Source organism: Leopardus geoffroyi, chromosome C1 (genome assembly GCF_018350155.1).
Source record: "Leopardus geoffroyi isolate Oge1 chromosome C1, O.geoffroyi_Oge1_pat1.0, whole genome shotgun sequence".
Taxonomy (NCBI): domain Eukaryota; kingdom Metazoa; phylum Chordata; class Mammalia; order Carnivora; family Felidae; genus Leopardus; species Leopardus geoffroyi.
The window spans coordinates 131146942-131174672 of NC_059328.1; the positions used below are offsets into that span (position 1 = coordinate 131146942).

The following is a 27731-nucleotide window of genomic DNA, read 5'->3' on the forward strand; positions in this document are numbered from 1 at the left end:
TTAAGATATGATAGATTGATAGGTTTATTTTTAAGTTCTTCAGTGTATTACTTTCTTTTTTTTTGATATTAATGTTTTATTGAAAAAGGTACACGAAAACCACCCATGTATACAATCCCAGGTGAACATACTAAGCAAGCCTCTTTACACCTTCTTTTGTCTTCTAAAAGCTTAACTTCTTTGGAGTAATGTTTTGCACATTTCAGCAATAGTATCCCAGTTAACTTGGTTCCTTTTTCTCCAGGTTCAAAATAAAATCAAACTCCTCTAGAGTCAGGGGATGAATTGAGAGTGGCGAGTAAAGAGAGCCATACATATATTTTTTTAATGTTTCGGGTTTTTATTTAAATTCCAGTTAGTTAACATATAGTGTAATATTAGTTTCAGGAGTAGAATTTAGTGATTCATCACATACATACGACATCCAGTGCTCATCACAAGTGCGCTCCTTAATCCCCATCACCCATTTAGCCCATCCCACACCCACCTCCCCTCCAGCAACTCTCAGTTTGTTCTCTGTAGTTAAGAGTCTCTTTTATGGTTTGCCTCTCTAAGAGAGCCATATTTTTTAAGGGCTCGGTGATGAGTTTTGAGCTCAGCCAGGGTAATGAAATGCTTCATCATTGGAACAAACTGTATATCTACCAAGGACCATTTGGGATTGTCTTCTTTGCTGTATGGGTCATAATGGGGATTGTTTTTCTCAAAATGTGTGTGGTCTGGGTAAGCCTCCTTCATAAGCTTCACAAGTTCTGTGATGCCTGGCTTTTTGCAGTTGCTATGGTAGAAGAAGTCTTCTCCCTCCAGCTTCATGGCTGGAAGGAAGTTCCAGGCCTGTCTTGGTAGTTTCAAAGATCATCCCAGCATCCCAGTCTGCTTGGACTGTGCTTTAAGATCCTCAGTACTGAACTTTACATCTAGGCCTGTGTCTGATTGGCTTTCTGACTCTGACTTGCATTAGCCAGGAACTGATTCCTCCCACAATTTTTAAGGGCTGGTCTTCCTAGGGCTAGAGTTACCCACTTTAGCTGATGTCTCTGCTGGAATCTTGTTTTTCCTGCTGGCCTCTTACTGTCTGGCCCAGTAGGCTCAGCAGCCCAGCCAGCCTCTTCCGGGGCCAGCCTCTTCCGGGTCTTCCTGTGGGGATGTTCTCTCGAAGCACTGACCCTACCACCCAGCAGACCTATGACTTTTATCTTTTTTATTTATTACAGCTTTATAATAAGCCTTGATATTTGGTAGGATAAGCCTCCTCATTTTGTTAATCTTTCTCATGAATGTCTTGGATATCTTAAGATCTTATATTTCGTAAATATTTAAAAAAATCTTTCTAAGCTATCAACTAGAATTTCATTGACGTTGTAGAGTAATTATTTATATGGACTATTGTCATCCATAATCATTGTATACTTCTGAATTTAGTTATTCTATTATTATTTCCATAGTTTTATGTTTTTTTTCTTAAATTCTTGCAGGACTTTATTGTCATTATTACATATAATGTTTGTTGTTATTATGAATGGCATTTTTAAAAATCTGGTATTTACTAATGTGGAATCAATAAATGTGTACCTCTCAGAAATACCTGTAAGAATGAACCTGTTGGGGAAGCCTGGGTGGCTCAGTCGGTTGAGTGTCTGACTTCGGCTCAGGTCATCATATCACCACTCGTGGGTTTGAGCCCCCACATCAGGCTCTGTGCTGACAGCTCAGAGCCTGAAGCCTGCTTCGGATTCTGTGTCTCCCTCTCTTTCTGCCCCTCCCCCTGCCCACACTCTGTCTCTCTCTCGAAAATAAACATTAAAAATATGTTTTTAAATAAAAAAAGAATGAACCTGTTGCATAGTGTTCAGTCAGATAACAGCCTAAGTTGTCTACCTCTGGGATCCATTACAGTATTTGAGTCAGATACACATTCTCCCTAGGCAGCCCCCAGCCAATGACTGAGCATGATCAGCATATTAGGGCCTCGTGTTGATTTCTCTACACAATACTTCTCTATAGGCAATTTTTGCCCTACAGCTCTCTGCTGGGCTGCCTACAGCTTTTTTAGAGCTGCATTGGTCTTTTGCATTTTTTTGTCCTATTTTTTTTTATATTTGTGAAGGAACAACAAATGTCATAAAAATAGGGCTTAGTTTAAAATATTTCCATAAATTTATAATCTGAAAAGCTCTCATTGTGCTAATTAAATAATCTGTAACCTCTTTGTCATCAACATTCTATCAACAGAATTCATAATGTGATGGGACTTTCCATGTCCCAAGATTCAATTTATCATGCTGGGTTTTCACCAGAGGGAATGAAGGTTTCATGAACCATGGTCAAAAATCATCTGATTACATCTCAGTCCCAAACCCAACTTGCCTTTCCCAACCCAGAAAACATTTTTATTTCCAGTTGGAACAAATGTGATCTGCCAAAGAATTTGAGTTCATATTGTTACTGAAATATAGGAAACTTATAGGAAAGTACATGAGAAATCATTGAAATGCACTCATAAATTTTCATATTGTCAAATTTAGAGAAATATAATACAGGTTAATTAAGCCAGGGGATATGAATACTGCACCAAAAATTCAGTTTACATCCAGGTTACTGATGCAAACATTTGTTACCACATATGGCTTTAAATATTTCAAGACATTGGGTTTGATGTTTATACCCCACAGTGTGTGAATCTTCCATATGGTGGCTTCCTATTATACATATTATTTGAGTTACATGGTTGAGTGATAGAAGTTTTTATTTCAAATGCTAGTGGATGTATTCATGTATACACACACACACACACACACACACACACACACACACACACCTATGCCCACAAATTTACACAAGCTTTAGAGCTTATCATGAGCCTTTGAGACCAACAAAATAGCCCTAGCTATCAGTCTAAATAGATGTTGGAGATATGTTTTAGCAAAGTATAGAATTCTTTTTGTAGGCTATTTTATTTAAGGGATACAATTCCAACTCAACATTGTCTTCAATGTTAATGGCAGTAAGTAATTTAAACTTTGCCTTGTTGCTTAAAAAACAGCTATATACCCAAGCTATATACCCAACTTCATCATCTTCTTCTTGCTTTCTATATGTTGAAGAAGCAAATATAATTAATGACTCATTTAGATTATCCAGTGAGTAAGAAGCTCTAGTTTGAGTGGGAAGTCTACAAAAATGGTAAAACAAAAAAAAGACTTGGGATTGCTTGCTCAGGGCCTATAGATAAATGCTTCACCTTACCAACAGAGTAGCATTTTCTGTGTTTCTTTTCTTGTTGACATGCCCTGAGACCAGAAGCCTGACAGTGTTTGACCATGCAGCAGTGGTAAGAAAAGTATGGTGTTATTTTAAAAGGACTTTTCAATTGTAACGAACCTTTTCAATTACCAGAAACATGACTAAAGGATTAAACAAAAACCAATGTCTTAAAGACTTAATACAAAATTCATCCAATAATCTGAAATGATGTATTTTGAATACTCATCACACAAATACTCAAAAAATCGATTTTTAATATTTATTTATTTATTTGTTTATTTATTATTTTTTTTTACATAAAGTGCTCAGCCTAGAATGCAAGCATCCATTTCTCTTTGTGCTTAGTAATGGTGGACCTTTGTAATCAGGGATTCTTAAAAATAAAAGATTGGGGAAGTGCCTCCGCAGGGGTATCATATATGTGAGGAGAGATGATAGACAGATAGATAGATAGATCTCTGTTTCTGCAATGATAAGTGTAACTTCTACTCACCAAGACCTCTTAGGAAACAAAAATTCTCAGAGTTCAGACATCTCACTTTACCATAATGTTAACCACTCTTCCTTGCTTACTAGCAATTGCAGAAACAATTGTACCACATGCAAGACAAAGAATAAATAACCAAGAATTTGGTTACTTAAGGGGCACTTGCTCTTACAGAAACTCACACAAACAAATTGATTGGAGTTGATCTACATAAGGATATGGGTTGACATTGCACGGGTCAAGACCAACTGCAAATTTTACGTCACCTGTAAAGCATTAGCTCCTGTTTCCCTTTCTCAGAGCCCCAGCTTTTCTATGGTGACAGAAGAGGTAGATCTTGGGATGACCAGATTGCATTGTCTAACAAATGGGGCATTTATGCTGCAACAAATATCCCTTCACTTAATAATGGTAGTCATTCACCTCTGGTGCAAGTGACAGTAGCTGAGATTTTTTTTTCCAGCAAACCGATAATGGAGAAAATTTAATCCAAATGAGAAATGGGCAAAGATCATAACTGAAGTAGAAATTTTTTTACAGATGAGGGAGAGTTAGAAGAGAAGGGCATGTTTACATGTAGTCTGCCTCTGAATAAATATAAATAATAACATAAATTGAGTTTAAACTTATGTGGATAATAACTATGGAAAAGAAAATTGCCTCTTAGGTTAATGGTTGCCAGATGCTCCTATTTGTAAGTAGTATGATCCAATGCTACCAAATTTGCTACTGTAATCTGACTGATGTTTTAATGGATTACATAAAACTAATTAGTCAAATCAGGATATATGAGAGACACTAACTACTTTTTATAATTTGTTTTCATATTAAATTCCCATTCTTGGAAAGATATTATCTTCTAAACAGTCATTTAAGTACTTTTTGTGTGATATATGACACAAAGGTCTAGCTTTAAACATAACATTCTATTGTCCCATTTGTTAATATTACTGAAAAAAATATTAGCAATATTTATTTTCCTTAGGTATATTTTCCAACATTTTCTCCATTAGTATGAGCTTTATAGTGTTTGCCTTATACTAGTATATAGGAAAAGACACACTTTATTCACAGTTACATTTCTAACGACATATACAACGTTTGACTTTGTACCTATTACATATTAAGAAGATAGGTTATCATTTAGCTATGTTAAAATTATAATACTACCAAAAAATTTAAAATATTACATCTTTAACATTCTTTCACTTTATACTTTAAAAAATCAGATGGCTTATCTGAATATATTGTACATTTTTTATAGCTAACAAAATCATAGAGACTATTTCAGCCTATAACTTGTAAGCACAGCACCATAAGTAACACTTTAATTGTGTACATTGGCTTTATGTCCAACACATGAAAAATATTTACTAGTTTTACTATACTGTTATACTCACACTTGATGTCGCTATCTTCATTTGTATAGTAAACCCTGTCTCTTACTCAGCCCAAGCTCATTGCTCCAGAAATAATCCCTTCTTTACCTTACATCATCACTTTCCCACTCTACTGGATCATTCCCATCAACATGTACATAGACTGTTATCTCTTTTAAAAAAATGGTTTTCAGACTCCACTTTCTCTGTGAAATATTTTCCTATTATTCTGCTCCCCTTTGTAGTAAAACACTGAAAATATGTGTTGTTTTCCCCCTTCTCACATGTTCTCACTTCATTATGTTTTTCCTCATCACCTATTAAAAATGGTGTCATCAAGATCACTATCAAAGTAACTAAAGCCAATATACTTGACCCGTAGGTAGCATTTGAAATAGATTACCATACCCTTCTTCTTTATCTACTTTCCCACATTTCTTCCAAGACTTTACTCTCCAGGGATTTACCCTACCTCAGTGGTCATTCCATCTCAGCCCCCCCCCTTGCTGGTTCTTCTTCTTCTCCCCAGTCTCTAAATTAGAACATTTCCAGTCTCAGTCTTTGGTCTTCTTCTTTTCTTTATGCTCATTCTGACAGATATCTCATCTATTTTCATGGCTTTAAAAATTAGTATATGCAGAAGACTTCTAAAGTTACACCTCTTATCCACAGTGCTCCAACAGACTGCAGACCTATAAATCTAGCTGTCTACTTGACGTCTCTACTGGATGTCTAGTTGACATCTCAAACTGAACATACTTCAGAATGAATCCAGTCTCAATTACCCCTCCCCATATCAGCCCCACATACAGGTCATGCCCACTATTTTCCAGCACTTACACCAACATAAGTGGAGATATCCTTGAATTCCCATTTTCTCTTACAAACTACACCCAATGTATCAGAACATTTGTTGTCTTTAACTTCAAAATATATTCAAAATCCAAATATTTCTCATCACCTGTGATCACAATTGATTCCCTGGATTACAACAGTCTCCCAACTAATTTCTGCATTTTTGTCCATTAGAGTCTATTATCAACACAAACGCCAGAATTTTTTGGGAAACACTCTTAGAATTGGCACCTTTAGGGGCAAGGGATGGTGAGATCATCTTTAGGCAAAGGGAAATGTTGCACTGTGATACAGTCTCAGCAAAGGTCACTCAGTCCCACAAGAACCTCTGACACTTAAGTGGCCCTTCTGAGTGGTCTCAAGGTGGATGAGAAGTGGCAGAGCCTTTAGCTCCCCATTAACCACTAATGAATGTAGGCTGCCCTCAGAGCAGAGTGAGACTTGGGTGAACGGGCCCCCTCCAGCTGAGGGCAAGCAGAGGAAAGTGTCGTAGTTGGAAGCTATCAGGCAGCAGCACAAACAGCAAGTGCAGAATGAGTCCTCCAGTTCTGAAGGGACATGTGGTTGGAGCATCACAGTATCTACCATACGATCCGTTGAAAACCACTGGTCTTAAGAAAACAATTAGGAGAGGAAGCAAGTGGAATTGGGCCAAGTTGAAATTTTAGAAGAGAATATTGCTAGGTTAGCTGACAAAATATAAATTCCATCTGTTCCTATGAACTTCAACTGTACTGTTTACAAAAACTGTGAATTGTAAGGTACTTTCAAATGGGCATATGATTAATGATTCAAGAGAGAGTAAGTCTGAAGGTGTCAACTATGTGATAGGAATTTAATCATTCAGTGGCTTCAGGAAGGTTCCTTTATTACCAGATATCTTTCTACTTTGTTTCTTTCTGCATGAAATCAGTTCGAAAAGTAGTCATTCGTTCCTTCAGCTTATATTTTTCTTTTGTTTAAAAATATATGCACTCTACAAAGGAAAACTCATTAAACCCTTTTGGTCACTACTATTCATTTTTTATCAAAACTGTGAACATTCAATAAGACTATTGACCCTTTATGTACTAGATGCTGTGTGAGGTTGTGAGCTTACGGAGGTGAATGAATTTCTAAATGATTTCAAGGAACTCTGCAACTCAGTAATGGAAAAAAAGAGAAGGTAAAGGCACATTATTTCAATGCAGCTTGATATGTGCATCGACAGAGATTTGCCCAGGGTCCTGGTCAAAGGTCACCAGAGAGGAATCCTGGAGGACAAGTAGGGTTAATCAGTTGGAGACTAGAGGTGGAAGTAATATTTCAGGCAGAAAAAGCTGTCTCTGTAAAGGTTAGGAGGTCACAGAGGATACACAGCACACTGGAACTTACACGGATCCGTAGCCCTGGGACAGAGAGCCTGAGGAAGGCAAGCTGTGGTGGGAGGGAGGCTGGAGCCACAGGTGGGAAGAAATATAATCATACACAATTGGTTTTCAAACTCAGCATTTCTTTAGCAGAATAGGGAGCATTCTTGGAAGGAAAAATGAGCTGGAACATGACAATCAGAAATTGTAGATTTTTTTTCCTTTATTAATTTACAACATATTTAAAGCATACACATCCTCCTTTCCCAAATTCTCAAGAGATTCACAAAAAGTGATAGTCTTTTTCTTGCATTTGTGACTGTTGCCTATACAGGGAATCCAGTGCAAGATACAGATATTCTTACCCTATAAAAATGCCACATATGTATGCATATAAAACTGTGTATGCTTGGGGCACCTGGATGGCTCAGTGGGTTAAGCGTTGACCTGCGCTGAAGTCAGATGCTTAACCAACTGAGCCACTGAGGCGCCCCTTAATGTCGTTATTTATTTTTGAAAGAGAGAGGGGTGGGGAGAGAGGGGAAGACACAGAATCCAAAGCAGGCTCCAGGATCCCAGCTGTCAGTGGCAGAGCCTGATGCAGGGCCTGAACTCACGAACCATGAGATCATGACCTGAGCTGAAGTCGGATGCTTAACCAACTGAGCCACTGAGGTGCCCCTTAATGTCTTTATTTATTTTTAAAAGAGAGAGGGGTGGGGAGAGAGGGAAGACACAGAATCCAAAGCAGGCTCCAGGCTCCCAGCTGTCAGTGGCAGAGCCTGATGCAGGGCCTGAACTCACGAACCATGAGATCATGACCTGAGCTGAAGTCGGATGCTTAACCAACTGAGCCTCTGAGGTGCCCCTTAATGTCTTTATTTATTTTTAAAAGAGAGAGGGGTGGGGAGAGAGGGAAGACACAGAATCCGAAGCAGGCTCCAGGCTCTGCTCTGTTAGCATAGAGCCGCACGTGGGGCTCGAACCCATGAGCCCCGAGTTCGTGACCCAAGCCGGAGTCAGATGCTTAATCGACTGAGACCCATCTTTGGCTCCAGTCATGATCTCATGGTTTGTGAGTTGGATCCCTGCATTGAACTCCTAGCAGTCAGCACAGAGCCCACTTCAGATCCTCTGCTAACTTCTCTCTCTGACCTGCTTGCGCTCTCACACACTCTCTCTCTCAAAAATAAATAAGCATTTAAAAAAATGTTTAGGGGCGCCTGGGTGACTCAGTAGGTTAAGCGTACGACTTCAGCTCAAGTCATGATTTCACAGGACCTCAAGTCCCATGATGGGCTCTGTGCTGACAGCTCAGAGCCTGGAGCCTGCTTTGGATTCCTTGTCTTCCTCTCTCTCTGCCTCTCCCCTGATCATGCTCTGTCTTTCTGTCTCTCAAAAATAAATAAACATTTAAAAAATTTTAAAAATAAATACAAATGCTTAAAAGAAAGCATGATATATAATTGTACAACTTCTATATAACATAAAAGTGAAGACATCTTTTTATTTACTGTCTATTTATTTATTTTGAGAGAGAGAACATGAGTGGGGAAGGGGGAAGAGAGAAGGAGAAAGAGAATCCCAAGTAGGTTCCGTGCTGTCAGCATAGAGCCCTGTGCAAGTTTCCATCTCACAAACTGAGATTGTGACCTGATCCAAAAATCAATGGTTGGATACTTAATGGATTGAGACACCCAGGCACCCCAAGTCACACTTTTCATATACTAGAGACATTACTTTCAGTTAGAAACAATCTTCAGAAGTCACTAGAGGACTGTAACATGTAAACCTACTTATTAACCACATTGAAATTAATTTATTAGTCTGTTTCATCCAGCACGATTCTGAGGGCATATGACCCAAGAGTCAGGCACACTCTTTTACCTAAACAAATACCCAAGGTGAGTTTCCTGACCTTTCAAAAGGAAAGTAAAACAAGAAGTAAAGGAAAACTTGGTTTATACCATTCATATATTTTTTTCTTATTGGATCACATCTTTGATATATATATACTTTTGTATTTATTCACCCAATCCTATTTGACACCCAGAAACCTTCTTAGGTGCTAAGGATGCAGTCATTCTTACTACTGTCATGGAGTTTACAATTGGGTGGTAAAGGATGTAATCACACATTATTGTATGTCATAACCAGAATATCACAATTATGACTCAGTCATTTAAAAGTGTATATTTACATTAAATATCATATGTTAAGTTAACTTTCAAACCCAGAAGTGATACATAAATTGACTAGCAATATCCAGGTATCAAGCCATATATCATCATTGTGTTGTAAAAATTACAAATTAACTCATAAGTTTCAGATATTACACTAAGTGAATGAATTAAATATTAGTAAATCCACAACCCTGGAATACAAAAATAAAATTTTGTTTTTATACAAATTAATAATGTATAAAAAAACCAGAATCTTAAACACAGGCAATTTTGGATCTTTTTGCCACCTCCCCCCCACCCCCACCCCGCCCCTGCCCCAGGAGCTTGCCTAAATTCTGAATGATGGAATCTTATGTGGTACCAAAACATTGATTAGAAGAGAAGTCAACTGAGGCATAGGATGTTGGCTAAAACACCTCTTCATTTGTTCAACTTCAGCCACTCTTTCATGAGTTATGTGCCATTTATTAGCTTGCATGCCATTCTAGAGCACAGAAGTCTTTGGGAGGTTATCTTTGGTCCTATCAGCCATATGTCCCTACACTGCTATTTTCTCTTGACTCTAAATGGGAAGGGGAACAAAATTTCCCACTGATTTCCAAATATTTAAATCTATTTTGAGATTTCTACCTACAACGCTTCAGCTCAGGTCATGATCTCATGGTTCGTGAGTTCAGGCCCTGCATCAGGCTCTGCCACTGACAGCTGGGAGCCTGGAGCCTGCTTTGGATTCTGTGTCTCCCTTTTCTTCTGCTCTTCCCCCACTTGAACTCTCTCTCTCTCTCTCTCTCTCAAAAATAAATAAAACACTTAAATTTTTTTTTAATTTAAGATGTAAGCATTTAATCCAATGAGTATGCATCTACTGGTATAAATTAAGCCTACACTGAAAGGTATAAAGAAGTGGCAAAGGAGAAATAAATGAAGACAAAGAAAAACCCTTTAACTTTCTCACTATAACAAAAGATTTCCACTGTGATCCAGAACAAAAGGATAGCTTTTTCAAGTGCCAACTAGAGAAAAAGTCAAAAGAGTAAGTGTAATTATTTAATACAGTTCCATCAGTGACATTGATTAAATCTGTCTCCCCAATAAAGTCATTGTGACATCTCATAACTATAAAAGATGGCCCTCCTGTTTTAAGCAGCTATACTTACAACAGGTAAATGACTTTTTAAGCTGTTTTCACATTTGCTTCCAAATCCAGTGAGGACAAAACAGAAGGAAATAGGGCTATAATACCATCTGAGTGATTTACACTAGGCATAAGGCAAGGCACTATTCCCTGAAAGTTTATACACTCACAGAGAAAGGGGTTGCATGACCAGGGTGATATACATCTGGCCCTGCCCAGAAGCTGAGTGGTGTAATAAATCATTATTACAGGTGTCACCAAATGAATGAATTGGCAACTAGAATTAACATCATGTACTCTGGGAAGAGATTTGTCGCAGGAGGGGGAGGAGAAGAACAAATATACTGGCCCTATTCTTACCGAATCGATACATAAATGCTACATCTGGGTTTCTTAACTTAGCATCCTAAAGCAACAATGTATGAGCTTTAAGAAATCTATAAATGCTTTGAAATTGAGTATAAACAATTTTAATGATTTTCTTTTTTTTTAATCTTTATTTATTTTTGAGAGAGAGACATAGAGAATGAGCCAGGGAGGGCAGAGAGAGAGAGAGAGAGAGAGGGAGGGAGAGAGAGAGAATCCCAAGCAGGCTCTGTACTATCAGCACACCGCCCGATGGGGGGCTGAAATTCACAGTGAGATCATGATCTTCCACACCCGCTCCCCCCCTCCCCAGAATCTTCCCTTCTTTTCCACACAGGATCCTGACTTGCTTTTCCAGTATGCATTAACGTTTATTTATTTTTGAGACAGAAAGAGACAGAGCATGAGAGTCAGAGAGAGGGAGACACAGAATCTGAAACAGGCTCCAGGCTCTGAGCTGTCAGCACAGAGCCTGACACGGGGCTCGAACTCACGGACCACGAAATCATGACCTGAGCCGAAGTCTGCCGCTTAACCGACTGAGCCACCCAGGTGCCCTGCTTTTCCAGTATGCATTAGAAAAATGAGAGAAAAAAGGGAAATCCCTGTTTTCTAATACTAGACAATGGCAGAAACAGGATGGTGATCCCTACAAGAAGGGAAACAAATAAGGCCAACCCAAATCACTCCAATTTTTCCACTATTATTCATGATTGTAAATGAATTGTTTAGCTCTAATCTTCAGTTTATTTACTAGTAAAATAAGTATAAGATTAGTATCTACTGCATCAGATTGCATAAGACTTTAATGAGATAACTAAAAACCTAAGCTTTGTACCTAGCACATAAAAAACTTAGTTTGGTGCCTAGCACAAAATAACAGTTTAATGGATGCCATGTGTTATATCATTTTCACTATTCTAGTATAAAAATAGAAACCATATTTATATAAATATATAATATTTTGGGGGGCGACTGGGTGGCTCAGTCGGTTGAGTGTCTGACTTCAGCTCGGGTCATGATCACAAAGCTCATGAGTTCAAGCCCCGCGTAGGGCTCTGTGCTGACAGCTCAGATTCTGTGTCTCCCTCTCTCTCTCTGCCCCACCTCCCACTCGCGTTCTCTCTCTCAAAATAAATAAATAAACATTACAAAAAAATGTTTAATATTTTGGAATAAAAATTTCATAATTATTATAATTTTTTAATAGATGTTTGTTCAGTGTTGCTGTACCTTAGTGATATCTAGAGATAAGTTTCTTAACAGTAACAGTTCCTTTTCCATCCAGTCTCACTTGGGTCATTCTCACATTTGCATTTTGGAATTGTTTTTTGTGAGCTAAATTAGTAAATCTTCTCAGGGGTAAAACAGAAGGGTTAAAAGATTTAAATTCCAATATCATCTGAATACATTGATCATTAAATTTATAATGATACAATTAAATGATAAAATCATAAAAGTTGGGGGGCATTTGGCTGGCTCAGTCGGTAGAACATGTGATTCTTGATCTCAGGGTTGTGAGTTCGAGCCCCACATTGGGCACAGAGATCAGTTAAAAAAAATCATAAAGCTTAGAAGAACTTTGAATAGTTGTGGGGTTTTTTCTTTTTTTTTTTTTTTTTTTAGTCTATTGCATTATCTTCATGTAGGGCATAATGAAGTGAAAACACTTTGCAGACAAAAGATGATCAAATATTTAAATGCCTTTAGAAAAGGAGATAAAAAGTCTGCCTCATCAAGCCATTCTAGGGTCTAAAAACAAATCGCCTAAACTAAGGAGCCTCTGCTGCTGTTCAAAGGCTGTTTGATGCCCCCCCCCCCCCCCCCCCCGCAAAGGCCAGGGAAAACAGTTCCTACTCTGAATGCAAGAAGATATGAAAACAAAATTGTTGCTTCCATTGTTAAGCACACTTTCTAAATTCTACCTAAACATTTGCAACTAATAGCAGATATTGTAAGACCTATGATTTGAATAATTACCTTTAATAGTAGTAAATGTTAGGTCTCTTCAATTTCTCAGCTGTGAAATTTTGTGAGTCACTCACTGCATGCAACTTCACACATTTATATCCTTTATTTTTATAGATTTTCTGAAACCCAACTTCTTCAATTATCCCTTTTTTTCTGATTTATGTTTAATATAATTAAAGTAGATATTGTTCTTCTCTTCAAGTATGACATTTTCCTGCCATACTTGACTCAAAAATGGACTGCTTTTAACAGAGCTAGCGATATGTTGGAAACAAAATCAACTAGACCATTACAAACACAAATACTTAAATGCTCAGTTTTATTTTCTTCTTGTAAGCCACTAACAAAAAGGATAATTACAGAGACAACCAATCTAAATTAAAAAAGAAGTATTTTGTTGGGAAAAAAAAGACCCAAGATTGAGACATATCCCCATAATTAATGAGCGGTCTGACCTCATTAACATCTTCTAATTTCAAATTATTTATCCTCAAAATAGCATATATGTTTCACTTGTGTTACCCTTTCATAAGATTTTAAGGTGAATTTCAGTTTAGACAATAGGAAACATTCACAACTCTGATCTTTACTATTATTGTTACTACATAAGTACTCTACTTTACCAAATCAAATGTATATGCTATATACAAGTTGTCTTTATTAAAATTCCAACAATAGCCTATTCTAATTTCGAAGATTAAAAATAATACTTTCTCTGACAATTTCATGAAGTAACGAAGAAGATGCTTTCTATGAGTGATGACGCTTCCTCTGCAAATAACATGGCACACAAATCAAAATGGCTTAAGCTATATGAAAAATGCATTATCTCATTTACTGGAAGTCTCAAGGTCATGCAGGAGCATCCTTGCTCTGCCGTGGTATTATTATTCGTGGTATGAAAAGGTTAGTGTCCCGGTTCCATGCAACAATGCTGGGAAAGGCATTGTCTAATGGGGGCAGTAACAATACCATTTGCCAACAACACTCTCTTCCCATCTGTTGGCCAACATTTTGTCAAATGTCTTATGTCAATCCAGTTAGTGGCAATGGCAATGGGATTATCATAATTGGTTATGCTAGGGTGTCCAATGCAAAAGCTGGTAGCCACATGTGTCTATTAAAGTGAAATTCATAGTAATTTTTAAAATGAATGGATGGATGAATGAATTGACAGTAAGTAAATTAAATTAAATTTAAAGTTTAGTTTTGCGGTCTTACTTGCCACATTGCAAATACTCAATAGCCCCATGAGGCTAATGGCTACTATATTGGACAGCGTAGACATAGAATATTTCTCTCATCACAGAAATTCCCATTGGACAGTGTGGGAACTTTAGATAAATCAGGATTCACCTCTGAGCTAGAGCAAGGATCAACTTTGCTGAAAGCTGGATATCTGAACAAATTGTGTTTCTATCTACCAAGGAATAAATAAACATTGTATTTGGGCATATGACATGCTATATCTACTACATAATTTTTTGAGGAACACATTGTCACATCACACAAGCCTTACTATCAGCACTTCATATCCTGTATACCTCTCCCCTGCACTATATTTTAGATGGCACGTGGAGAAGTGGCAGGGAGATTTACATAATAATAATATCTGTCAATTAGAGTTGGCTCAATAAATTGGACGTAAGACAACTACTTAAAACTAAAAATTAAAAAAAAATGTCTGAGAAGGTAGCATAGAAAAATATATGAATGAATTATACCACTCTCCATAGCAAAATAAATGTGTCCATATTTTAATTTCTGCATGGTTTTTCTTTCATTTTGCCAGATATCAAATGAAAACATATTTTATATTTAGGAAGTATAGCCTATTGTTTAAAACTAATGGTAGGCTTTATCTATAGGGAGAAATTTATAAGAGTCCAATGGAAAATTGATTCCTACATAGTTTACTTCCTGTCTTCAAGGCAAATTAACTATCTAACATGAAGAAATGTGATTCCCAAGGCATTCCAGTTCGCATGTAGCAGTCTCGATAGCTTCTCTTGCTGCTTCACTATGCCCCTCTCCATCAAAGGGAAGATACCAACTGGGAATACTGGAATAGTCCCAAAATTCTACTGAACTACTCATGTTATTACAAAGTCTAAGATGAAGAATAATGGTTTGATAATTATTGAAGACTTTCTAATATAAATGGAACAATATATGTTGGTTATGTTCGAATTATAAAAAAAAATTGAATGGAAAAAAAATTGAATGGAGATTCCAGGAGAAAATGTTAGAATGCTTTCTGGTAGCTGAGATAAAGGATGTTCTCTCTTACACAGGAAAGAAAAGCAGGGCAAATATACTTCTCAGGTCACAAAGCACTAAGGCAATTTACTCCTGTCCGTATTTTTATCAACGGTCCTTCATCTATAATCCCTGACCTCCAAGAAATTTGGGGCTTGGCGCATTCTCTCCCCAGCCTGAAGGTCATGCTCTGTTCTATTTGCTGTGACTGAAATAGCTGTGTGCTTTCATCCTAAATTCATGCTTTGGTTCCAGGACCATCTAAGCATCTGATTAGCTCCATCTTTTATCTCCCATCTCAGTGGCTTTAGACCTTCGGCCTCCCGTTTCTGATGTTCCCTACGCACTCAGATTGATACAGAGCAGCAAAACTGGCTTTAGAGCCCTGGGTGGGACAAACCAGGCTTCCTCGCAGTCTACTTAATACCTTGCCAAAAGAAGTCTAGTCTCTGGAGCATGATCAACCTTTTTTTAAATAGTGAGTTTAAGCTTTTCACTTATTTTGTGTCTCTCATCCATGCTTTATCACTAATTGAAATTAAAAAAAAAAAAAAACTAAACAAAAAGGCTTGAGAGCATTTTAAAGGTCATAAGAGTGAAGCGGTGCCTGAGTAGCTCCATGGGCTAAAGGACCAACTCTTGATTTCAGCTCAGCTCATGATCTCGTGATGGTTCGTGGGATTGATCCCAGTCTCATGCTCTGTGCTGACAGCATGGAGCCTGCTTGGGACTCTCTCTCTGCCAATTCCCCACTCACTCTCCATCAAAATAAATAAATAAACTTAAAAACAGGTCACGAGAGTGAACTAATTTCTTTTTTTGTTTTTAATTTATTTTCCAATGTTTATTTATTTTTGAGAGAGAGGCAGAGCACTAGCAGGGGAGGGGCAGAGAGAGAAGAAGATACAGAACATGAAGCAGGTTTCAGGCTCTGAGCTGTCAGCACACAGAACCCGATGCAGGGCTCAAACCCATGAACCATGAGATCATGACCTGAGCCGAAGTCGGACACTCAACCGACTGAGTCACCCAGGTGCCCTGCCCTTTTTTAAAAATAGGTTTCATGCCCATGCAAAGTCCAATGCAGGGCTTGAATTCACGATCCTGAGATTAAGACCTGAGCTGAGATGAAGAGTCGGATGCTTAAATGACTGAAGCACCCAGGCGCCCCAAGAGTGAACTAATTTCTAACATTTCATATTACATACATTATAGCATAAATTGGTCTCCCCTGTTATTTTATGTTGTCAGATATTTTAAATCGTATTTAGGTTGGGCTCATTAAAATCCATTTATGATTTGCACTTTCTTTGGTAATTATCTCTACCCCAAATGGTCTCAAACTACATATTTTACATATTTGATGGATCTGGATGTTTTATATGCATTCATTTAATTCCTTAATTAAAGCTGAAACATTGTTTTTAAGTCAAAATACATGCTCATAATTTTAAAGTTTTTAAGATAGCCTCAGGTGGTCATCATTATTTTAATATGACAAATGATCCTCCTAATTCCAGTCAGCTATCTTAAAAACGTTTGTTGGTTTTATGATGTGGCATACAGAAGATTATGGCTAAGGACAGCTTGAACACATAGGGGACAGGACACCATTTTTGAGCCCCAGGTACAATAATAACTGGGTGAACTTAGGTCATGTCTTATAGCTTCCCATTGTCTTAGTCTCATCATTTACAAGACTAGGGCTCCCATGGCTGCTGCAGGAGCAAGGTCCATGTGAAAGGAGCCATGCTCCTTCCTGCCGCCCACTGCCGAAGGCAGAATGTTTTCATCACATACAGATCACACTTAGACTTGAGGGGATTGTGGGAGGAGAGTCAGGATGTGTCAGTCTTCTGTGGTAAAGGGCTTGGACTGGGAAGTACTGCTTTTCCATTTAGTGTGTAAATATCAAGTCTTGGTGCCTTAGTAGCTCCCATTTCTTTTTTTTTTTTTTTCTTTTTTCAACGTTTATTTATTTTTGGGACAGAGAGAGACAGAGCATGAACGGGGGAGGGGCAGAGAGAGGGGGAGACACAGAATCGGAAACAGGCTCCAGGCTCTGAGCCATCAGCCCAGAGCCCGACGCGGGGCTCGAACTCACGGACCGCGAGATCGTGACCTGGCTGAAGTTGGACGCTTAACCGACTGCGCCACCCAGGATCCCCAGTAGCTCCCATTTCTTGACCCCATGTTCATCTTGTCTTAAAAGCCCAGAGTTTGGAGTGACCTGTTCTTGGCCAGCGTGTGGAGTTTCCACTAAAAACACTGGAGAATTGTCAAGATGACTTCAAATTTACTTTCATTGTTCAAAGTTGTATGGAACAGCAACAAAAATACAAAAAATCCAACTGAAATTACAGGCAAAGGACTTAAATAGACACTTGTCTAAAGGCAATATCCACATGGATAATAAGCACGTTAAAAGATTTTTAGCATCATTAGCTATTAGGATAATGCAAGTCAAAACCACACTGAGATAACACTTCACATCCAGTTAGATGATCATAATAAAAAAATAACAAGTCTTGGTGAAAATATGGAGAAATTAGAACTCTCATGCATTGCAGGTAGCAATATGGAAAACAGCTTAGTAGTTTCTTAATACACTAAACATAGAGTTATCACATTAGCTAGCAATTCTACTCCTAGCTTTTTATTCAAGAGAATTCAAAACAGGTACTCACACAAAAACTGGTACACAAATATTCATAATCACTCTATTCACAATAGCCATAAGATGGAAATAATCCAAATGTCTGTCGATGGATGAATGGACAAACAAATGTGTATATCCACACAATGCAATGTTATTCAGCCAAAAAAAGGAATGGAGTGCCGATCTATAATACAACATAGGTGAACTTTAAAAACATTATGCTAAGTAAAAAAAGATGGGCACAAAGGCACATATTTTGTAAGATTCCATTTATATGAAATATCCTGAAAAGACAAACCCATAAGTACAGAAAGTAGATTAGTAGTTGTCATGGGCTGGAGGCAGGGGACTGGGGAATAATTGCTTACAGGGTGTGAGGTTCCCCTTTGCAACATTGAAAACGTTCAGAACCAGATAGAGATGATGGTTGTACTACATCGCAAATTTATTTGATGCCATTGAATTGTACACTTTAAAATAATAATTTTTATGTTATGCGTATTTTAACACAATAAAACAAATTATGACTCAATTTACACAAAGTAGAAATTTACATTTCCACTAAAGCAAGAAGGCCTACCGTATGTGGGAAGAGAAATTCCATTCTTATCAGCTACTTGCAGCAGTGGAAAAGGGAATTTTTTTTGTTTATATAGTTTTGTGATTTAAAAAAACAGCATTTCAAGGCATAATAAAAAATAATACTCTGGGGTGTTAATTTTCAAAGTTTTAGGCATGATCTTCAGCCAATCAAATTTTTACTTGTAGTTCCATGCTGCTTTGTTCTAACTGCTAAATTACCCTCTTTCTCTTTTTTTCTTTCTCTTTTCTTTCATTAGCATCATCTCTGTTCTGAGGTATAAGCTGGGCTTTCTTACAATTTAGTGCAAAACCAATTATCTCTCAGTTATAGTGGGGTTTTTGTTTTCGTTTGTGGCCAGTGTTTCTCACACACTGTTCAGCATCAGAATAAAAAAAAAATCTCCAAATTAAAATATTTGGCAGATAGTGATACAATAATGAGTTTTGGCTTCCTCTTGGCATTCTCATGTTTTTGAAAAGTATCACACATACAGTGTTGGCTATAATGAAGTAAGCAGCTGAACTAGAATTTAGGTTTTATTTCATCTACTTTAATGTGTAGTACACATGAACAGATAGATATTTAATAGTTATAACCCCAGTGGCAAACTGGGGTGTGAAAAAAGAAAGTATTATTCTTTATTTCTTTTTTTTTTTAAATTTTTTAAAAATGTTTATTTATTTCTGAGACAGAGACAGAGTATGAACGGGGGAGGGTCAGAGAGAGAGGGAGACACAGAATCTGAAGCAGGCTCCAGGCTCTGAGCTGTCAGCACAGAGCCCGATGTGGGGCTCGAACTCACGGACCTGAGATCATGACCTGAGCCGAAGTCGGACGCTTAACCGACTGAGCCACCCAGGTGCCCCTTATTCTTTATTTCTTAAAGTCTGATTCAGAACTATCTTCTCACTGTTAAATTGCTAATTTAAACTGGTCCTTTCTGGGTTTAATTTCTATACAGTGCAGTGATCAATTTCTCATTTAATTCAGGTCTGTGGTTCAGTCTTATTCTGGTTTAAAATTCTCCGTTTGTCCCCCCTATTTCTGTGTTGTTCTGCATTTCTGGTGGTCTCTGCACCCCTTCTCACATGCTGTCACCACCGGTGGGCTTCTCATCTCTGCCTGGCACAGGTGGTACCTTTAGATGGCTTGGATGAGGGCAGGGCGGTGGTCCCACAGGGAAGCAGCTTTATGTCACTAAGCCCCTACCTGTGACCCAGCCTACAGTTTTTTACAAAATATTTGCCTTAGTTGAGCCACAATTGAGTAAGTTAAACCCCTCAGCATTCCTCAAGGGTGCGGCATTCAGAGAGCCATCTCCCACTCTGCCAGGGACTCTGGGGTCCCTCACGCTGTCTTTGGGGCTTCTGCACGTATGTCCCACTTGGGAATCCCAGACAAGAACACAGGCAGAGTGTCTCTGATTTCTCCTCACACTTCGGAGGGAACTCTGGTGTGGTTGCAAGTTTTTATTGTGCTCAGATGAAGAGGATGGTGCAGATTACTCAGTTTGAAGGAGCAGGAGACACTTGCAAAGGCTCACAAACAAATGGGATGATCCCTGCCCCCCCACCCCATCCAGCCCCAGCTAAATAAAAGCACCTAGTGCTTTCTTTCCTTCTCTCCCTTCCCTTCTTTCCTTTCTTCCTTTGTTTGCAAGAAAAACTCAAAGTTTAGGGCACCAGAGAATAACAATAGATTCGTAGTAGGATTGCATATGTATTTCAGTACGTTCAACTACATGAAGAAACACAGATTAATTTCCCTAGCTATCTGATTTTTATCACATGTATCCACCCAAATAAGCCTGGACAGAAAGAATAGCAACAAAGAACAAAACAAAAACCTCTCATCCAGTAAAATTAGTTCGAATCATATTTAAATCTTTTTAAGTGATCGGTCAGACAATATTGGATAAAATTTCAGAAATCTACTCCACTCGCCTGCTCTCTCCTGGATGGTATCTGGGTGCATGCAGGAGGGTTAACGCTTCAAGGGCTTGGTCTTTGGGAAAGAAAAGAATGTCTCTGAGCCATGCAGTATCCTACCTACCTTCATCCCACCCCTCCATCCCTGGCTTTCCCTCTGAAGTATCAGCTGCTGTCATGTGCGTGGTCTTAGCCTCTCCCCTCCAAGCCACCCGCTGCTACCTTCTGCTGAATTTGTGGCTAGAAAATGGCCCTTTCTCATCTTAGTCAGGGTGCTGACAGCTGTCCTTGAAAATCTTGTCTCTCAAGATTTGTTTGTGGAGCCTGCTGGGATCTGAGTTTGAGTCCCAAACTACCCCAGGCCCAGGTACAGTTACAGAAATTCCTTACCTGCATGCGAGAACTGCCACATCCTACTACTGGCCACAACAATTAATTTTAAGGCAGCACTGAATGAGAAGAATACAGACCCTCTCTGTGCCTGTGTATACAGTACAGCTGAGTTCTTTTCTATATGGCCACCCTTGGGGACGTTTGAGATACCCTACCATGCTGACTCCATCAGGACACCTGAAGAGAAATTAGCAGAAACTTCTGGGGTCTTGGTATTCCTCTCAATGAAAGCAATTCATCCCCCATTCCATACACCTGGCTATCTGCCTCTTCTGCTCTGTCTCCTGTCACCCCATTAATCTACCAGGGCTGTAGGTTGTGGTGGATATTACTCCATTTCTCTTTGTTGGAATGTTCCTTGGGCGACACTCAACAATCACATTCTGCAGACCTCTCCTTGATAAGTTAAGTGGATAGATAAAAGAATTTCTCTGGAAACAGCCTTGCTTTTAAACTGTTTGCCATGTTACCATCTCAAAAATACTATATTAGGTGTCAAAACTTGAATATTAACTCTTTCTGTCTTTTGGTGGAATATTCCTGATGCTGCCTTACCTTCAACTGCCCCAACCTGTATGCTCACACAAGCATAGACACTTTTAAGAAAAATTATCCAAGACATGGACATAGGATGCAGAGATTGATGGATGTCCTACCAGTGTAATGCTGAGTACTGAATAGGACACACAACGTTACTGAGGATTAGCTAATTTTCTAGGAGTGGTTGTCTTCATTAAACTATCTTTTCACTATTGATTAGCATACTTTACAGCTCTGTAGGGATATAGGTTAACTTGTAGAAAACTGGTATTTGGGAAATCATTTCTTGACTGGGATCACTAGAGTGGATTCTTGTCCAACAGTAATGTAAAAATTATATCTATCTAAAAGAAAAAGTAACTGCAAATATTAGGGTTTATTGCCATACATGACATTAATCAGTTTTATATCTAGTTGCAAATGATTTTCAGCGTTACTGTGACTGACAGACTACATAAATCTTCATTTCTTGAAGTCTGCTTTGAACTAGGTTTAACATCTTACTGGTTCCCTTATTAATGAACTGAGTAAAATTTTTGACACTTCTTTGTTTATAACCTTTTGAAAAGTAGAAGTAGTGAAAGAGGCTTTTAAAGATGTATCTTCACAGTTTTGGGGGGTGCATGTTTATCTTTCACTCAAATTACCCTTGGAAATATGTTACAGAACAGAAAAAAAACATCTTTAGGGCAACATACAGGCTAAACACTAGACTTCTTTGAAGTATGTGGAAATCGGTCGTATTCACCATGGTACTAAAGAATCCTAAAAAATATTGACTTTTCCATCACTCTTGTTTGGCATAAAATTCAAAGCAAAACCTTTTTTGCTCATCCAAACATAAGGTACAAGTTCTGTTTTATCCTTTATGATACTTTCTAGCTAGAAGTCGTGTTGAAGAAATTGGTGAGTGCATCTCTGCTTGAAACCAACATCTCAATATATGATTTCCTTTAGAATATCTGTGTACTATGTTGGAGGAGGGGGTGTAAAAAATGTTTTATTCTTCAACCAAAAAAAGTCCTTTTCTCAAAAGTTGTATAGATTTTTAAAAATTATTCTGGCAAAAAAAAAAAGATAATTGAACAGTCATGTGAGATAGGTTTATGTATGGAAATCAAGTTAAGAGTAAATATATAGATATAGCTATAGATAGATGTAGTGCAGAAACACATGTAGATATAGAGGTAGATATAATATTGACCTTGTAACAAAATCAAACACTCATTTATCTACCTATCTTTTATTTATTTATTTATTTATTTATTTATTTATTTATTTATTTATTTATACATACATACATACATACATACATACATACAAGCTGGATATTTTGGTTTTGAAAATTTCCAATAATCTATTTGGGTTATTTTTGCCCAGTGCAGTAAATAGGTTACTTTCAAGCTAATTGGAACTAATTGAGTAAAAATAAGGCAGAGTCTTATAGAGAATACATAGCTTCTTCCCCTACAATACAGCCCTCCCAAATTCTTTGTATTTACACTTACTTAGATGCCATTGTAAAATCAAAACAACTTTAAAGGAGAAGGGAAACATGAGGGGTAAAATGCTTGGGTAGGCCGCCAACTACAGAGAGTGTTTAGGATGTTAATTTCAACCATGGTTGATAGGCGAGCAAGAGGACATTTTGGGGTTTATACTTGACATTACTTACGAATGTGTTCATTATGTATAAAATATTTTATCTTAAGCCTGTTTAACTAATATCTTTATCTCCTCATTTGAGTGACATGATTTAGGGTGTTGTGAGGTGGATGGTGAGTGTGCCATACCCATCACTTACCCATACGCTCATCTGTCCCACAGCACCCCTTTCCCTGTCATTGCTGTGCTCCAAGTCTCTTGCCTTAACTCAAGATTTCTGTTTATTACTACAGAGAATTTCTCTGCATACTTATTTGCCCTTCAGCTTGACATTTTGGCTTTATATCTACCTATTTGATTACCATGGTTGCAAGATGATGGATTGAACACATTGCAGCTTGTCTCTCTTATGTTCCTGGTCCCTAAAAATGGCTTAAGAAATGGCAATAAATCCAAAATTACAGCAAAAAAGATAAGGGTGTCTTTTGGGGGCTCATTGGCCCACACACTGTGAGAATCCTTTGAAGCCCAAAATAGTTGAAGGAGAATTTAAGTGGGAATGGCTACTGAGAATGCCTGAGGATTATTGCTGCAAAATGGGAATGGGCCACATCTGGAAGTGTTTTTGGTTACCAGGAGCCTGGAGGGCTCAAAGGCCAGCTCTGGACTACTTTGTTGGTTGTGCCATTGCAGGAGCATCTGTCTCTCTCCTTGCTCATTAACTCCTACCTCATGATTGTCCAGGCTGTGAGGGGCTCTAGACACAGAAAGTGCCAGAGTTTGAGTTAGATATACACATATGCAACTCCTTTTTAAAAAGTAGTTTATCATACATTATATGTGCAGAGTTTAGATCTATATGACCTAGTGAATTTATATTAGATAGCATAGGAAGCTCAATTCTATTCAAACCTTTCCCTCCTAACATAGGGCAAAGACAGATGAAGTGTAAAAAAGAAAAAATAAAACATGGCCCAGAAGTGTTGAACAGTGAGTAGCAATAAAGTTCTCCCCTTTTTACTGCTCCTGGTTTGAGGCTTGGCTGTAGTAAAATAAAGAGGATCTAAAGTTTAATTTTGCTTCTGTTTTGAAATTTGTATTTCATTATATTTACTATTACCATTTATAGTGATGTAGAAGGTAAGTGTCCTTTACCTTAAAATTTTACAAGAGCATTTTATATCAATGCAATGTCATTTTCATCTGAGCCATACCTGAGAGTCAGAATAATATTCGGAGTTAATCAACTCTTTCCCTCGATCCCCAATTATTACCACTTTTGAAAATAAGTATCTTTCTGTAATAGATTATGTTCACTGAGTTGGAGCTAAGAGAGAGAGTAACTAATCTGAAGAGTTAATCAACAGTCCCTCCCTGGTTCCTAAATAATCGTCATGATTTCAATAAATTCTTCAGTTTGCTCTTGGCAAATGAGTCTTCCTATGTTGTCTAGAGTGTTTTAAAAACTCATGCTATAAAATGCTTATTGTAGACACTTCAGGCAGGTGTACAGAAATAACTATGATAAACCAGCAATGTGTGATGAATGACCTTTCAGACTTAGCACAGATGACTGGCAAATGCATGTGAGAAAACAGACTTTTCTAAGCAGTTCACATGAGAGATGGTGTACAACTTAGAATCATCTATCAGAGAAGACTGAGCTGGCATTAATTCTAAAAACCCGTTAGTATAATTCTTCAATTAATGGAGAAGTAAACTGAAAATTAGGGTAATTAAGTGATATATGGAGTCCTGCAGTCCATTAGTGCCAGAATCAAGACTAACACCAAGGTTTTCTCACTATCAATTCAGTACTTTCTCACAACATTACACTAAACAACAATAGAACAGTGGTTGATGAACTATGATTATTTAATCCAATCTACCTTGGTTTGAAAACACCAATTCAATATTTTATTTAAGCCAACTGAAACCAAAAGGAGCAAATCCAAACTTAAAGATATTGAAGGCAATTACCATTCAATCCGTTATGCAGTTAATAAATACATCTAGAAAGTATGCTACATATTACCGAGTAATTCATCTTCCCCAAAGACATGAATTCTGCATGTCATACTTTCCGTTTAATAGCACAAACTGTAGCAAGTAGATAGGTATGTGCATATTTTTCTGACATGTTTATTAAAGCCGTACAACAGCTACTAAATAGATATTCTGAGAGCAAGGAGTTCTAATTTCAAAGGAGGCTTATTGACTTCTGTTCAGTTTCTTATAGGAAAGCCTTGGGGAAGGGGTCTTTAAGAATTTGGTGGATGAGGAAAATGGTATAACTGGAACAGAGGTGAAAATTCAAGAAGTTGAGGACAACATAAGACTAAAAAGTTACTTCAAGAAGTGGTAGAACTTTATACTTTCTTGAAAAGTTTGCCCAGGGCTGGCCATGTTAATCACAGTTGACAATCACTTTTAAACTGTCTATTGCTCTTACCGGATCATAAGAGGCAAATCTAACTCTTTTGACGTTACTTTTGTGAGTCTAGTGAGGACTGAGATAACCTGCAGCCCCAAAACCTAACTCTCAGGACTAAATATGAAGGCTGCCTCCATCAACATTCCAGTATTATTTATTCTGGAAAATTCTTTCCAAAAAGATAAAGATATAAAACAGTAAATAACTTCATTGTTTGCTTCAGGATCTTCCCCAAAATGCAACTATCTAAAAGGAATGCGCTCTATCAGACTTTTTCTGGAACAACAGTTTTATTTAGGTAGGCAGCCTTCTGAGGACAATAGATGGTTCAAATAGGCAAAGAGATCACTCATCCCAATATTAGTAACTCAGGGACACTTATCTAAGATCCTTACCTTTATTTGTCCACAGAACCTAAACCATGATATCCAAAACTGTACCCAGTCCAAATCAGATTCAAGCCCTAAACACCTAACTTCAACCACCAAAGCCTTAAACCCTAAAAATAACTATTTCCCATCTTCCCCTTTTAAGAAACTGAATGTCTCTTAAGGTGATGCTCTCCCTTACTCTAATAAGTTAATCAGCTGAGCTTTCTTTGATCAACATTTTAATTTGGTGGTCTGTTTGGGGAGTTGTCAGCTGACATTACTAATAGCAAAGAGGGTTTTTGGCCAAAAGAGTTGTAACTACTGTATTATTCAGAAGATGTATCTTAAAGTTTTTGCTAGGACGTTGATCTATTTATTTTTCCATTATCACTTCTTTGTTAGATAAGAGGTTATGGGAAGTACTTGTGTCAGAAATTATTGTAGTCAGCATTTTATGTCCTTTTTCCTGATGGTCACTCCACAAGCACCTGTAAAATACAGCTGCTAGATTCTTCCCACTACTCACCTGCTGGGAGACAGGGCAGCTTTGCCTGGCTTTCTCTTCCTTCACTCTCTCCTTTGCACAGGAGTATGCAGATATAGCTGATGCCTTGGCCACCATGCTGACTCTCAACTCAGCTAATTTCTTTGCTCCCCGTGAAGGCATGAAGAGGTCCTGTTAACACCAAAAGAAAAGCTAGGAGTTTTCCTAAAGGCTACTCTGCCTGACTGAGCTGTGAGCTGAGTTTCCCTTCATGTGACCTCCCTTCATTTTGTTGAGGAGCCAGGTGAGGAACATTTCTATCCCTAATTCCAAATGTGAATGTATGTGGGGGAAGATAATCCCCTGAGACTAGGAATTTCCCGGAACCTACAAAACAAGCACTGTACTTTGAGGCAGAGAGAAGAGATGGTGGCACACCTGTGACCAACTGCCTCTGTATATTTAATGTTCCTTCTGTCTGCAATCCAACAAGGTCAGAAAAGGCAGAATCAAGGCTGGCTTCATGGGCATGTGACCTGTGCAGTTGTACAGGGTCACATACTTGGTTTAATACCCGGTTGTCACTGTCTTGATATTGTCATGATATTTGATCAAGGGACCTGCTTTTTCATTATGAAAATTACAGAGGTGGCCCTGGGCAGGCTTTGTTTTTAGCTTTTTTTCTAGACACATGGTCCTTTATGTAGATCCTTAAAGTCCAGTGCCAAATAGAAGATGATAAATTCTCTAAAATTCTCTCTTGACAATCTTGCCTTTCTTGCTGCAAAATATTGCTGCCTATCTTGAAGAATCAAAAATCCAAGTTTAGGTAATGAAATTTGAACTCTCCCTTTTGAAGCTACTTTTTAATAATTTTAACCTCTAGCTGGTCCAAGGCAGAAGAAATCTGGAGAATGCCATGTAAACAGAATTTTCTATATAATTAATAAAAACATAAAAGCAAAATATAAGCAGCACTGGTTAAAAAATAAATAATTGGGTTACATATTGGTAATAAATATGAAAAAGTTTCCTCTTTTGTAACAAATACAGATTAATAAAATAAGATAAATGCCACAGTGGAAAAATATGAAAACATACACAAGTACCTTACTAATATGTAAAATAGTAGTCATGCTTGATTAAAAAAAAAAAAAGAAATGCAAATACAAGGAAGTATTTTATCTCCCAATCAATTGTAAAATAATTTTAAGGGTTAAAAATTCCTTCAAGATTGCCAATATCCATTCTTATCTGTTGCTGACAGTAGAACAGACTACACTATGCATAACCCAAATTTTCATGTTTATTCATCTCATCCAGTAATTTTACCTGAAGTAATTTACCATAAAGAAAGCGCTGCCAAACAGTTATGTATAAAAAATTCACAGCAATGTTATCCATAGTGTAGACAGTATGACACTAGACATGTAGAAATAATCAGAGATGCAGTCCAGAATTTATATGTAAAGATGTTCACTGTAGT

The 27731-nt window shown here is 37.8% G+C and overlaps 1 pseudogene; it reads right to left on the reverse strand.

Annotated features, from left to right (window-relative positions):
* Positions 1-220: 220 nt before the first annotated feature.
* LOC123596883 lies at positions 221-27649 on the reverse strand (annotated as a pseudogene).
* Positions 27650-27731: the final 82 nt, after the last annotated feature.